Source organism: Triticum aestivum, chromosome 7D (genome assembly GCF_018294505.1).
Source record: "Triticum aestivum cultivar Chinese Spring chromosome 7D, IWGSC CS RefSeq v2.1, whole genome shotgun sequence".
NCBI classification, from domain to species: Eukaryota; Viridiplantae; Streptophyta; class Magnoliopsida; order Poales; family Poaceae; genus Triticum; species Triticum aestivum.
In genome coordinates, this window is record NC_057814.1 from 188,472,479 (window position 1) to 188,486,493 (window position 14,015).

The window sequence follows — 14,015 nt, forward strand, 5'->3', positions numbered from 1 at the left end:
TCCGTTTCGTCCGTTTTGCGGTACGCCACACCCCTCCCGATCAACAGGACCCCCGTTTCGACCGTAGGAGGTCCGTTTCCTCCGTTTTGCGGTATGCCACACCCCTCCTGATCAACAGGACCCCGTTCCGAACGTAGGAGGTCCGTTTCCTCCGTTTTGCGGTACGCCAGGCCTCGTTTTCATCGCCTGTTCCATCCAAGCCCTCCCGATGAACACGACCATGCATTCCGTTCCGACCCAGCCGGTTGGCTCCCACGCGTTTCGTTGCCTCCCGATGAACACGACGCATTCCGTTGCCTCCCCATGAACATGACACATTACGTTGCCTCCCCATGAACATGACGCATTCCGTTGTCTCCCCATGAACACGACGACGACGTTGTTTCTCCGTTCCGACCCAGCCATGTACACGAGCTCTGGCCGTACGTATGCGCGAGTAGGCGTTTGAGACCCCACCCGTATGTACACATACGTGGCCGTATTTTCTTTCTTGCACCCTGGCCGCTGTACGTACGTGTACATGCTACGTGCGCGCCTCTACTACGACACGTACGCGCCTCTACTACGACACGTGCGTGCCTCTACATCCACCAGTATATATGTACGTACACGTTCGCGACCAGAATGACAACGCTACGTACGCTTCGACCAGGTGGGTCCCGACTGTCAGGCACTTCCTTGCGTGCGAAGATGTAGCTGGTGGGTCCCAGCAGTCAGGGGGGCGAATCATTTTTTTGCCCAGACGCACTTCCTTGCGTGCGAAGATGTAGCTGGTGGGTCCCAGCAGTCAGGGGGGCGAATCGTTTTTTTTTTTGCCCGGACGCACTTCCTTGCGTGCGTAGATGTAGCTGGTGGGTCCCAGCAGTCAGGGGGAAATGTTTTTTTCACGAAATACGGTGGCCCATTCGGTGGGTCCCTGCTGTCAGGTGGAGGAATCATTATTTAGCGCGTAATAAGGAGGCACTTCCTGGCTGCGGCCGTGGACCCAGCTGTCAGCCTCTCCACGTACAGTCCACGTCCGATGGAAGTCGTTCCTTGACCACGTTGACCACGCCGCGCCGAGAGCACCACGGCGGTGGACGACAGCGAGGACTAGGAAGGGGACGACTCGGAGCCGGGGAAGACGCAGCAGTGGATGCCCACGCGAAGAGGAGTACAAGGGTTCACTGGTTCGGCTGCGGTGTGAGGCTGCTGTCGCCGCAGAATAACAGGGGGTGTGGGTGAGTAGAGGGATGGCCTGGCTAGCGGTGGGAGTAGTAGGGGGCAGTGAGGCCTCCGCGGCATCACAGCGGCCATGGGAGGCAGGAGCACGCGGCACGACCGGCGCTGGTTTGGGCGGCTGGAGTAAGAAGACCAGAGGTTGAAGAAGCACTACGGCCATTGGATGAACATCGTGCGGTAACAGGAGCTAGAATCGTTCATATTGACTAAGTTAACAAAGCCCTCCGTCCCCGTTAACTTGGTAGGCCCACAAGTCAGCCTCCCACTATGCTGGGTTCTAGCTGGTAGGGGGAGTATTCATTTTTTTGTGCGTAATAAGGAGGCACTTCCTTGCATGCGAAGATAGCTGGTGGGTCCGACATGTCAGCGGGGGCACGTTATTTTCGCGAAATATGGAGGCCCTTCCGGTGGGTCCCAGATGTTAGGTGGAGGAATCATTATTTTGCGCGTAATAAGGAGGCATTTCCTTGTGTGCGGCCGTGGACCCAGCTGTCAGCCTCTCCACGCATAGTCTACTTCCGATGGTGTCGTTCGTTGACCACGTTGACCACGCCGTGCCAAGCGCATCCAAGGTGGTGGACGACGGCGAGGCCCCGGACAGCAACGAGCCGGAGATAGGAAGACGCGGGAGTAGAGTCGCAGACGGAGAGGTGTACCAGGGTTAACTGGTTCTAGTGCGGTGTGGTTCGGCAGTCGGTGGAGAAGAACAGGAGCTGTGGAGGGGTGGAGGGATGGCCTGGCCAACGGTGGAGTAGCGCTTCATAGCGAAGCGTGCTAAGCAGAGCTGCTAGCAGCAGGAGGCGGGAGGTGGTCCCGGCGGCGCTGGAGGAAGAAGACGAGAGATTGAAGATGGATGCCGGTCGTTGGATGTAAATCCAACGGCTAACATGTCAGAATCATCTGTTGACTAAATTGACAACGACTTGCGTTGGCTTCGACCTATTGGCCCACATTTTAGCCTCCAAAAATGTGGCACGTATTCAACCCATTTTTTCAGAATTTACAGTCTTTTTTTGCGCGGTAGAATTTACAGTCAATTTGATCTTTTTTTTTGAATTACAGCCATTAGCTGGGCTGGGTGAACAAATAATGTAGCGTCCATGTGGCCCATTTATTTTATTTCCTAAAAAATTACAGGCCATTTGCACTTTCTCGAAATACACGATTTTCCTGGGCTGATTCTAATTATAATGTTGGGTTGGGCCAGCAATGTTATAAATATATTTAAATAATAAGTGATATTATTACATTCGTCCTTAAATCTTACCAAGCTTTTGTACACAATCACTAGGATTTTCGTGCCAAAACAATCCAGGATTTTATTTGTTAAGAAATTATTTTTATAAGTTAATAAGATGTGGGATATTGTTTTCTTACATATGTAAGTATCTGTTAAATATATGATGACAATAAAAATAATATATAATAACATATAAAATAATTTAAATATATATACTATAGTTAGAAGGGAAACATAAGTTGGACCTGGCGTTCCTATTCTTATATAGAAAAATAGAACAGACCTCTGCGTTTTCTTCAAAAAAATACATAAATTGGGCTGCCAAAATAAAACCTCGGATGAGAGGTCCATAGGCCGGTCGATACATGACGGGGCCTAAGAAAATACAAACAGGCCTATGGACCTCCCATCCGAGGTCGTGGGCTGCGCATGTTAAAAATGAAAGCCTAGACGGGGCAGCCCAAAACCACGTCCAACACTTGCCAAAACTTCGTCCCTCGTTTTCTCTGTGTTTCGCACACTCGACATTGTGTGGGCATTTTGACTATGCATCATATGAAGATGTGCTATGCATGAATGTTGATCAGCATGATGTTAACTGGCTGGTAGTTCCATTTTCAACCATGAATAAAACTTCCAACATGATGTTAACCCTGTTTGAAAAGGCCGTGTTAATATAAATGCTTATGTGAAACTGAAACTTGCAGTTTCTTCTCTGAGAATCACATTGTCTGCACTTTTATACTCCTATGAAACTACATTTTTTAAGTGCTAAAAATAGATCTCTAGAATTCATAAAATACTTCATATGCTCAATACTGCAAATCTGAAATTCAAAAGACATTCATATCTAAAAGTACTCTTAAAATACACAACACAAAACACAATTCACAACCTGCAAATACTGACAACCCTATGCTCCTCCTGACAATTCACATCCTGCCCGACTATTGGGCTGGGGGGCAGCCCCCTCCTATTCCTCGGCGGCAGACAGCCGCCCCGTGAGACGTGAACGGCAAGGGAGACGATGGCGGGGAAGCATCGTCGGGCCAACTGCTTTTCTCCTCTTGCAGTTGGGTTCGGCCGGCAAAGACTCCACCGGCTCGCTCTGGCAGGACACCCTCACAAACGGCACCCTGTAGATGCTCGATCCTTCAATCTCTGGTGGATGCTCCATCTGGGATCGATACTCCCACCACCGCTCCCTCACGATCAGATTCGGTGAATCTGTTTTCTCCATTGCCCAGAGGAGCAGCTCTATGTACTCCGGCGTGAGTCCCTCTGGGAGTATCGCCGCCTTTTCGCTCTGTTGCAGATATTTGGCCATGGATGTCGCCGTCGCCACTACTTGGTCCTTGTTGTCAAACCAAGACTGTATCTCCAACATCCTAGCTAGCTTCAAAGGGTCGCCGTCTGCGATCCTCACGTATCGGTTGTACTCCTCCATCGATCTACTTCTCCACAGCACCTTCACTCGCCGGTGGTGGTTTTTGAATGGAAGAGGAGAGGAGCAGCGCTGGTTTTGGATTAGAACGGGAGAGGAGCGACACTGGTTTTGGACTGGAATAGGAGAGGAGGGGCGGTGGTTTTGAAATGGAGGAGGAGAGGAGCGGCGGTGGTTTAAGAGCAGAAGAGCGGAAGAGCGGCGCTGGTCTTGGAAGTATTTTTTTGTTGTTTTGCCTATTTTGGGTCAAAGTTTGACCACGTGTATTCGACAAGCAAAATGTGAATGCATGTCACCAAAAATTGTATCGTTTGGTTCGTATCTGAATGTACTTTCAAATTATATTATTTTTGCAACGTATAACATATATTTTATGTGCAAAAATCATGGTCAATTATGACCCAGAATAAAAGGGAGACTAGTTAATGTGGGGTCGCTTTCTTAATTGAAGGGTAAATTGATTTTGATCCAGTCACAGCGCGCCAGCCCTCTCGTCCAATCCTAAATCGCTGCCGCACGCTCCTCTCCCTCTTCTCCATTGCAAAACCACCTCCTCTCCTCTCCATCATCTCCATTCCAAAACCACTGTCTCGCCTCTCCCTCTTCTGATCTTCTCCATTGCAAAACCACCTCCTCTCCTCTCCATCATCTCCATTCCAAAACCACCGTCTCGCCTTTCCCTCTTCTGATCTTCTCCATTGCAAAACCACCTCCTCTCCTCTCCATCATCTCCATTCCAAAACCACCGTCTCGCCTCTCCCTCTTCTCTATTGCAAGACCACAGTCTCTCCTCCCATCTTCCAAAGCTAGCACCGGACCACTCAGGAGGACATCTATGGAGAGGATGTAGCAGCGAATCAGGCAGATCACCGGCGGCGACCAGGCAAAGTTAGCCAGGTTGAAGGAGATCCTTAGTTGGTTTGACAATGAGTGGGAGATTTCAAGGACGGTGCGGGCCATGTGGCAATGTATGCGAAAGAGCGAGACGGTGGCTATGAGGGCGGCGATGTACATTTACTCCTCGGTGGCAGTCACGCCGCAGTCCTCCGAGTTCATCGAGTATCTCCTCTGGGCGATGGAGCAGACAGATTCGCCCGAGGCGACAGTCAAGCGGAGGTGGTGGGCGTACAGGTCGAAGGTCGAGCACCCAGAGGATAATGAATCGATCGAGTATGGTGTGCCGTTCATGAGGGTGCAGAGCCAGCCGGAGCCACATGAGTATTCGTTCTCCCACCGCAAGAGGAGGCCGGATGACGCGATGTTGCTTCCCCGCCGTTCTCCACGGTTCCCTCGATGCTCGCCTTGTTTCAACGGCGGCGGTAGGGTTTAAGCTAAGCTTCGCACTAACCTAATCTTCCACCTGCTCATGCTTACAATCAGTGTGACAGCTAATGAAAATCATGCTTACAATCAGTCTCCGAGTACTACACCAATCTCCCTAAAAAGCTCTGGACCTTTGGGTCAAAGTTGTGACACAGTGTACAAATAAAGAAAAATAGATTGGTGCTTCTTTCAGCAAAGAGTACTCCCTATAAAACTGCCAATATAAGCTACTAGTATTTGGTTAGATGATTTGCTGTCGAGAAAGATCCATCCACAGAGAGCGCCACACATCCCAATGGTGGTGGAGGATGCCAATGTGTGCATGCAGCATGGTTGATGTCGGTAATTTTTACTTGGCACACCTCGCACTCTGCATATATGCCGGTTCCATACGTACATTTGTGCAGTTCCACCAAAATGCAGCTGAATAACCCTGTTTGCACAGATAATGAAAAAGCGTGCTTACATTATAGTGGCACTAGTTGATGAAACACACAAAATAAATAGAAGAAAATATTGCAATAGTATCATAGTATGCCATGCTGCGAGGGCGAGATGGGCCCTGCGATGCCTCATACGGTATGTCTCATACCGGACATCGTCCCAAGTCTCCCAGATACACCTTCTGCCAGTGATGAACATCAGTGTACAGCGGTAGTACAAGGAGGCGCCTTGAGACATTCAAATCTCTATTTTTGTACATATCAACTAAAATTAAGCACCCCAGTTTGCAGAAACGCTTAAACATTAACAATGGGACTAGTTGATGAAACATACATTAACAAAGAGAAGCACTTTCTTTATCTACATTGGAAATGAAATGATAGAGATGACACTCGCTCTATTTTAACTGTATTATTACTTCATTTTATCAGTGACACTAGGGTCGAGCAGGTGGCAAATGAGGTGTACCGTGCGTCGCAAGGATGGAGGCCGGGGTTGCTTAGACTGGGATGCTGAAGCTGGCTCTTTCAGTCACCAACATGGATGATTCAATTCATGGGACCTTTTGGTGCAGTTCACCTAAAATGAAGCAATGTCCCGTGTGCTATCAGCTTCTTCTTCAATTTTTTTAAAGAAAAAGGCTTCAGCCCCGGTTCCATTTGCATCAGAAAACGAAACCCACAGAGCTTCTTCTTCATTAGTTGCAATAAAATTGAGCAACATTAAGGTTGGTTGTGAAGCTCCTGGAATGCTCAACTATAATTTGGATATCATTTGTGCAGTTCAACTAAGATCGAGATTGAAATGTATATCTCTGTTTGCACAAAAAAGGTGGAAAGGAGGGTGACTAACAAGTGATGAAACATGATGCGACCGCTACATTTTACCAGTGGCATTACATAAGAGTGGCTCGGGGCAACAAACATCAGAACAAGATATCTGGGTTGGTCCCATTTTTGTTCGGTATAGCCACCTTATACTGTGTGAGGCTAGCAAATCTAGTGCTGGACTTACTCTGTTGTCTTGTCCCCCAGTCCCCACTTTCTTTCCTTTTTCAACCAAAAGATCGGGTTTATATTGAGTTTGTACTGCGTTTCCCTTTATTTCCCTATTAGACCTAGAGACCAGTTGGATAGCCAGTCTCTGCTACTTTTCGCCCCCATTATTTGCTCTTTCGACCAAGTCCTAGATTCAGGTAACAAATCCTCCCCCACCCCCACCCCCTTTCTTCCTTGTTTGAACCAAGTAGTACTAGATTCGAGTGCATGAACTAGTTTTACCTCTTAAACGTAAAAAAATTAGGTGGTTTTCGAACAGCCGATCGATCCTATCTACGAGGGGGCCTGAGAAATAGTAAAAGATACAAATGCAGCGACGTCAGGAGCTCGGGAAGTAGAGCAAGGCCGGTTTCGAAGGAAGTTATACCTGATGGTCGCCAAGATGTCGCTAGGTGGGCGGCGGGAGGCCGAATCTGCCAACACTACGGCAGCGAGGAAGAAGGGGTCGGAGGCCCTCCCTCGCCAGCGGTGCTTGGGAGAGAACGGCAAGGCAGGCTGATCGGGATGCGCCCAGCAGTGGGTAAGAGCCGTCGCGAAGGACGACCGCGTGAACGTTGCACCTTCTCACCTTCCCCGGCGGAGAGGATCCGGCTGGATCTGTGACCAGCGGTGAGCAGAGAGAGAGAGTGTGGCTACCGCTGTCGTGTTTAGATCTGGAGAGGCTGAGACAGTGTGAAGAGAGCAACACTAGCAAGCATGCGCGGAGGCTCCTGCCTATATAGTGGAGTAGTACTAGTTTTCTTTTGTCTACTGGAGCCGGCTTGACCTCGTCAATGACTATCAAGAAGTCTTCATGCACGTGGCCCGGAGGCGCAGTTGTCATCATTTTGATCTGAAGCGCCGATTATAACATATAACACGAAAAATGCCACATGACAAGAAATCATAACCTCACTGCCCAAAGGAGACAACATGAATCCCGACGGACAAACTAGACGAGGAACAAAGCTCAAATTAAAGATAAACTCGTAGAAAAGGGGTCCATCGATAGATGTCCTAATTAACATAGCCGGCTTGACCTAGATGGCAGCCGAGTAGTCACTGTTCGTGCATGTGCCCCCAATGACTAGCCCAACTCAGTTGTCGCTGTTTAACCCTCGCAGTGATCCGAAGCACATGACACCTAATTTTGCGAGATGACAAGAAACCTTTTTTTAGATTTCTCACCACAACTACAGCCATGTACAACACAGCCTGCACGATATGTACACGATAGCCAATCCAGGCGTGTCTGCTGGAGTCTGGTCACATGCATGGACGAACTAATCTTCCCTGTCTTGCAGGGATCGTCCAGGCACCAACGTAGTACAACACTTCTCTAGTACTATCGCTCGTCTCCCTCTTCTATTAAGTCACCTGACTTGCGGGGCCGGGGAGTGTGCCTATGGTCGGTTCACAATTGCCGTCCCACATGTGTGTGCAAACGCAATATGACGCGCGTTCCATTCGGAGAGCAGCGTGCCAGACCGACCGACCGTCTGGGGTGCGACGCGAACGCGACGGGCGTGCTGTATACTCCTTACATGTGTACCGCCGTTTTCTAGACACTTTGCTCCATGGCGCGGGCGCAATCCATGGATACAAAATTAGTATACTGTATACTATTTAGAAGTCGAGGGCGGGGCTTTTCCTGCGCGGTAGGCGGTGGGGCAATTCCGCCTAGTCGGTTCGACAGAGACGCGAGAATACGAGGGAGTAGGCTGCTGCAAACATAGGGTTGTGTGATTTGACAGCGAGTTACTGCTGGACAGGTGGGGCCCTGTGATTTGACTTGCCATTATCATTTTAACTGCGGCACTACGACCGGCGTGAGTCTCCCGATTCCTGACCACCTCCGTACAGGTGCCTCTCCAAATGCTCCACCATGTAGTAGAGGCTGGCTCTTGCATGAGAGCCCACTTCTCCACTTTTTCCTTGCCTCTCTTTCCTCCACATATGCAAAAATGCCATGTAAAGCGCACTATTGTACTTACTTTTACTTGGTCCTACAGGTGCTTAAGCTTGCCACATAGGCATAAAGTCTGATGTGGCAAGTTAATCAAGAAGAGAGAGACTAGTTTGGTGACCCAAGGAGGAAACGGTGCTAAGCGCGTGTACCTAGGTGAAAAGACAATTTTGAGTCTATAGCTAATTAAATGAAGCAAACTTAGCAACACCATTTCATTGGAAGAGGTCACTCCTTGGCAAATGCAATAAATACTAGTACTCCCAGTGTCCCATAATATAAGAACGTTTTTGGCACTACACTAGTGTCAAAAACGTTCTTATATTATGGGACGGAGGGAGTACGAAGAAAGAGATAGAGAGGAGTAAAAAAAATACACTTACAGCCAACCTTGTTGTAGTATGAGTGACTAAGTGATGACTATGTATGACATGCCAACATCAGATAGCCTAACGCACCATGTTAAATCTCAAAGGGCGCGACCGCGCGAGCGACGCGACGGTTGTGGTAGGCGCGACCATGATACGGGCTGCTGGAAGCCCTTGGATCTGAGATCAAACGGTCGCATGCTAAGTTGCTGAAAATTTGCAGAATAACCCTCCAGGATAGGATATTCACCCATATGTCTAGAATCACGCCATGCAACCGTTCGATCTCAGATCCAAGGGCTCTCGGAAGCCCGTATCATGGGAGAATGGAAAGCCACTACCCTGCCGTTCGCACGCTGGCAGTTCGCTCCTGCTCGTCCCCGCACGTCCTTCAATACTACGGCAGTTCTCTCCTAGTCGTCCCGTCCATTCACATTATGGTAGTTCCACTAATCCTAACCCTCCTCCCAAATCCATGGCGTCCCAAATCTCCACGATCGGCGGTGAGTACAAGGTTAGAACCATCACCGGCGATGAGTTCGACGTCATCTACACCCGTTCTTCCGCGACGGTGAAAGGATGCCTTTCTCGCTTCAGACGCATGTTCGAAGACTCAGATGATGAGTGGGTCGCTGGGCTAGATGTTGAGTACACCACAGTCCTGGGACGAGAGAAGGATCTAAAGGACGAAGAGAGGAAGAAGCCCGCCGTGATCCAGGTTTGCGTGCATGACTTATGCTTGGTCTACCACATATGCCATGCCGACGTTGAGTGCCAGGTTTAAGGACTTCCTCGAGAGCAACCTAGTCAAATTTGTTACTGTAGACTTTGTTAACGACAAAGAAGTCCTGCGTCGGATAGGCCGCGTTGTAGGCAACACCTTCGACCTCCAGAAGAATCGGCTGGTGTCCTCTCATCAGCCTTCAATGCTGACCCTGGCAGGAGCCATGGTTCATCCTTCGTATGGTAAACTGGAGAAACCTCCATACACGTTTCATCTTCATGCATGGCAGCGGAATGTACTAGATATAGACCACATCCACTATGCTGCAATGGATGGCTATCTTTGCTTCAATATCTACAAGGGTTGGATGAAGAGCAACATCAAAGTGTGCGGTTCAAGCAAAGAAGTATCGGCCAAGAGGAAGAGGGACAAGGACGAAGTCGAGGACGTGGACGAGGACTCTGAGTAAGGTGGCAGTGTCGTTGCTCATGGTGATTCTAATGCAGTGTCTACCGGAATAGTTGCAAAGTTTAATTTCAGGTGTGCTTAATTTAATTTGAGGGGTGTGTTGTGCTGAGCCCCCAGCAGAACTATGTTATGTTTCTTCTCGTTACATTAACTCTTCAGTATGTACATATTAGTATTTCTTACATTTCATCTTTTAGTTGGTATAGTACTACCACTCGTTCCTTCACATTATATACGTACAATATATATGGCCAACATCATATAGCCAGCAGTTTAGTTGTCAAAGAATTTCAGGGTGCTTAGTTTTGTCAAAGAATTCCAGGATGCTTAGAGGGTGATTGGATCCAAGGGACTTATTTTAGTCTGACTAAAAATAGTCTCTTTAAGAGGCTAAAGTTCCAAGCACCCCTGACTAAAGAGGGGCTAAAACTAGTCTTGAGACTAAAATTTTTTAGTCAGGGGTACCCCTACTAAAATGTGGATTAGTCCTCTCTCTATGCATTTAACTCCTCTCCTTTAACACAGGCGAGTTCTGGATTGGAGGGTTTGGAGGATAATAAATGCTCATTAACTTGATTTTAGCCTTTTTAGTATTTGGATCCAAGCATGGGTGAGGCTAGCATGTTTTAGTCCCACTACTTTTAGTCATGGGACTAAAACGTATCCAAGCACCCTCTTAGTTTTATTTGAGGGGTGGGTTGTGCTGGACACCATTATTGTGACTAGCCTTTTTAATAGTACTATATGCATAATTTGGCGACGAGCGCTCTCTATATGTACCACCTTTTTTTTAATTTCAAGTTTTGCTCCATGGCGCAATCCATCGATACTACTGCTGTACAAAAGTAGACATTTTTAAAAGGCTAGAGGGCGGGGCAGTGTAGCTTGGTCGGTTTCACGAGAGGCGAGGGCCTTTGTGATTTGACGGCTCATTACTGCTGGAAGGCGGGGCCTTGTGATTTGACTGCTCGTATAAATGCGCCGACGACCTGATCGAGGAGGAGCAAAGAACCGTGCGGTATACTCAAGTTTTCCACTGGAGTAGTACTGCGACGGAGGAGCATGAAACACGGCAGCCTAGTGCCATATGGCGATAAAAAATGATCTAATTTGCTAGTCATCTCATTGTTAGCATTGTTCTATTCATTCCCTAAAAAAACCATTGTTCTATTCATGCCTCGCAGAGAACGTGACACGTGCAGCGAAACACCCGAAGCAAAAGATGAAACACAGGAGCAAAAGAAGAAGGAAGATTATCACCCCAATTGATCTAATTCGCCGCGGAGTCGTAACTGCTTCTTCATCGCCTCCATGACCTCCATCTCCTTGCGCGTCTCCTCCGCCATCTTCTTCATTATGTCCATGACGCGGGATTTCTCGACACGAGCCTTCATCATCTGTTCCACGGCCGCATTACGTACCTTGACAGCAGCCGGGTGCTCGATGCGGAGCTTCGCCAACTCCTCCTTCTGTTCCATGACGAGGGCCTGCAGCATCTTCATCGAGGAACTACTATTCTCATGCAGCTTCTTCCAGCCGGCGTTCTTCTCCTTCAACAGGTCGATCTCGTGGCAGAGCTTCGCCTTGTCCTCCTGAAGTCGCAGGATTTCACCGGTCGCCTTCTTCTCCGAGGCAATGCTCTTCTTCAGCAGCATCACCAAGCCGGCGGTCAACTCCCCCTGCTGATTGAGCTCAGCGGGCATGTCGTCGAGGCTCTCCTTCAGCAACTCCATCAAGCCTTGGATGAACTCCTTCTGCTTATTGAGCTGATCGGGCATGCCGTCGAGGGATAACGACTCCAGCTCCGCCGGCTCGGCATGTTCGCCTCCGCGGCTAGGGCGCTCCTGGGAGCCATCGCCTACCCGTGAGAGATCTTTTGAGGTCTCTGCGTGGCGGCGAGCCCTCTTTTTTTTCTGCAGCCTTGGTTGCCGCTCCCTTGTTACGAGTAGTTCTCGACCTAGAGCTCTGCTGACCGGCCATGGCAACGACGGACGAAGAAGAAGCACTTATGAGGAGGAAAGGTAGAGTAATTTTCGGTTAGGTAGTTCCCCTTTTTATAACCTAAGTACTAGCACTAGTACTAATACCTGCATAGTGGGAACACGTTCAGGTTTGGTACGCACTAGTAGGTGTGAGCAGGCTTTCGAATGTGATGGGAACAAGGTAAAGATTAATTGATGGTTTTGGTTTCGAGGCCCGAAACGGCTCCCGATGAGTTTAGCGGAACATAAATTTCAAGTACTACACTGCTCAAATGCGTAAATATTATGTTACTGTCAAAAAATGGCACAAAATACGAAGGAGACCAATGGAAGTACTACTAGCAACCCACGATTTAACTACTCGCATGCGCGCAGTGGAGTAATAATGTCTTTCTTCCGCCCTCACGTCCACTCAATTTGCATGCGCTGTATTAATTGACGATCAATGAAGTGAACGACTTTACACGCGTCAAATTATCACATGGGGTGGATCATGGTACAAAATTGCGTCTGCCCGTGTACCCGCGTGTGCGTGCGAGGGAATGAGTGCGCGCGTGGCGTGCGTGCACATCTTCGCTTCGTGCATGTACCGCCAGTATGGCTCAGGCAGGACGAGTACATTCTTCTGGAACCAACAGCACGTCACTGTGATCAATCCACGCAAGGAGGTCACGACAACGCCTCCACATGTGCCACGTGGCTTCATAACTGTAAGAGAGACATTGTGTAGCGTGCCATTGGTATTCTAATTTACGTGTTTGCACATACCCGTAGTACTAGTAAGGTACACGTGCATTGCACGCATCAGATTTTGCAACCAAATTATGAATAAATACCACACTATAGCATGTAAGCTCTGAGTCATATATGCCTGATGTAGCCCTTCATTTAATTCTTATAGTTCATCTCATTCAAAATCAATTAGTTTTTATAAAAAAAGCTAAGAACGCGGGAATAGGAAAAACATGGAATTATAGTGGAATGTCGTCTTGAATCCTACAGGATTGTACGAGTGTTTGATTGTGCATAGAAGAAACGCAGAATTCTTTCAAAGAGGTTTGAGTGGATGGGATGTTTCCTATGAAATCTAGTGCAAATGAATCATATGGAAAAATTCCTATGGTTTACAATCCTACGAATCAAACAACCAAGATAGGAAAAATTCCTAATGATTAGAATCCTCCAAAATTCCTTTAAGAATCCTTTGAATCAAATAAGCCCTTAATCTATTTTATGATTCATGGAATTGTGCGTTGTAAAGCATAAAGTAAAAACAAATAATGGCAATTCAACTAGAAAAAAAGTTTGGGCAGTTATGATACGGAAGATTCTAGAACAAAAGAGAACCATTGTTGTTTTGAGGTTTGTGCATTATGCTTAAGTTCAACCATGGAGTCTGCTAGATTGTACATGTGGCAAAATCCGGTGGGGGCTAGAAGATGGTGCGAGGGGACGAGTGGAGGGAGACTATGAAGGAATGCAGAAGTGCGAGATCGATATTTAGAGAGAGGGGGCGAACATGTGCGCTGTTGCGCGCAGTGGCGGAGCCATGAAAAATAAATGAGCTAGGGAGCCAAGCATTGCTAATCCTTTACGAGGAGGGTCAATTCATGAACTTAAACCATTTTTAGCAGCAATTTTCTAATGATCACATTCATATTAGCCTCGATATATAGTGATGTTAGGGGGGAGGGGGCAGGGCCCTTACTGCCCCTGTCTTCGCCATTGTGCACGCGTCTGAGAGATGAAGCGGAAGGCATGGATGATGAGAGGGGGACGTTGGATATATAATTAATGT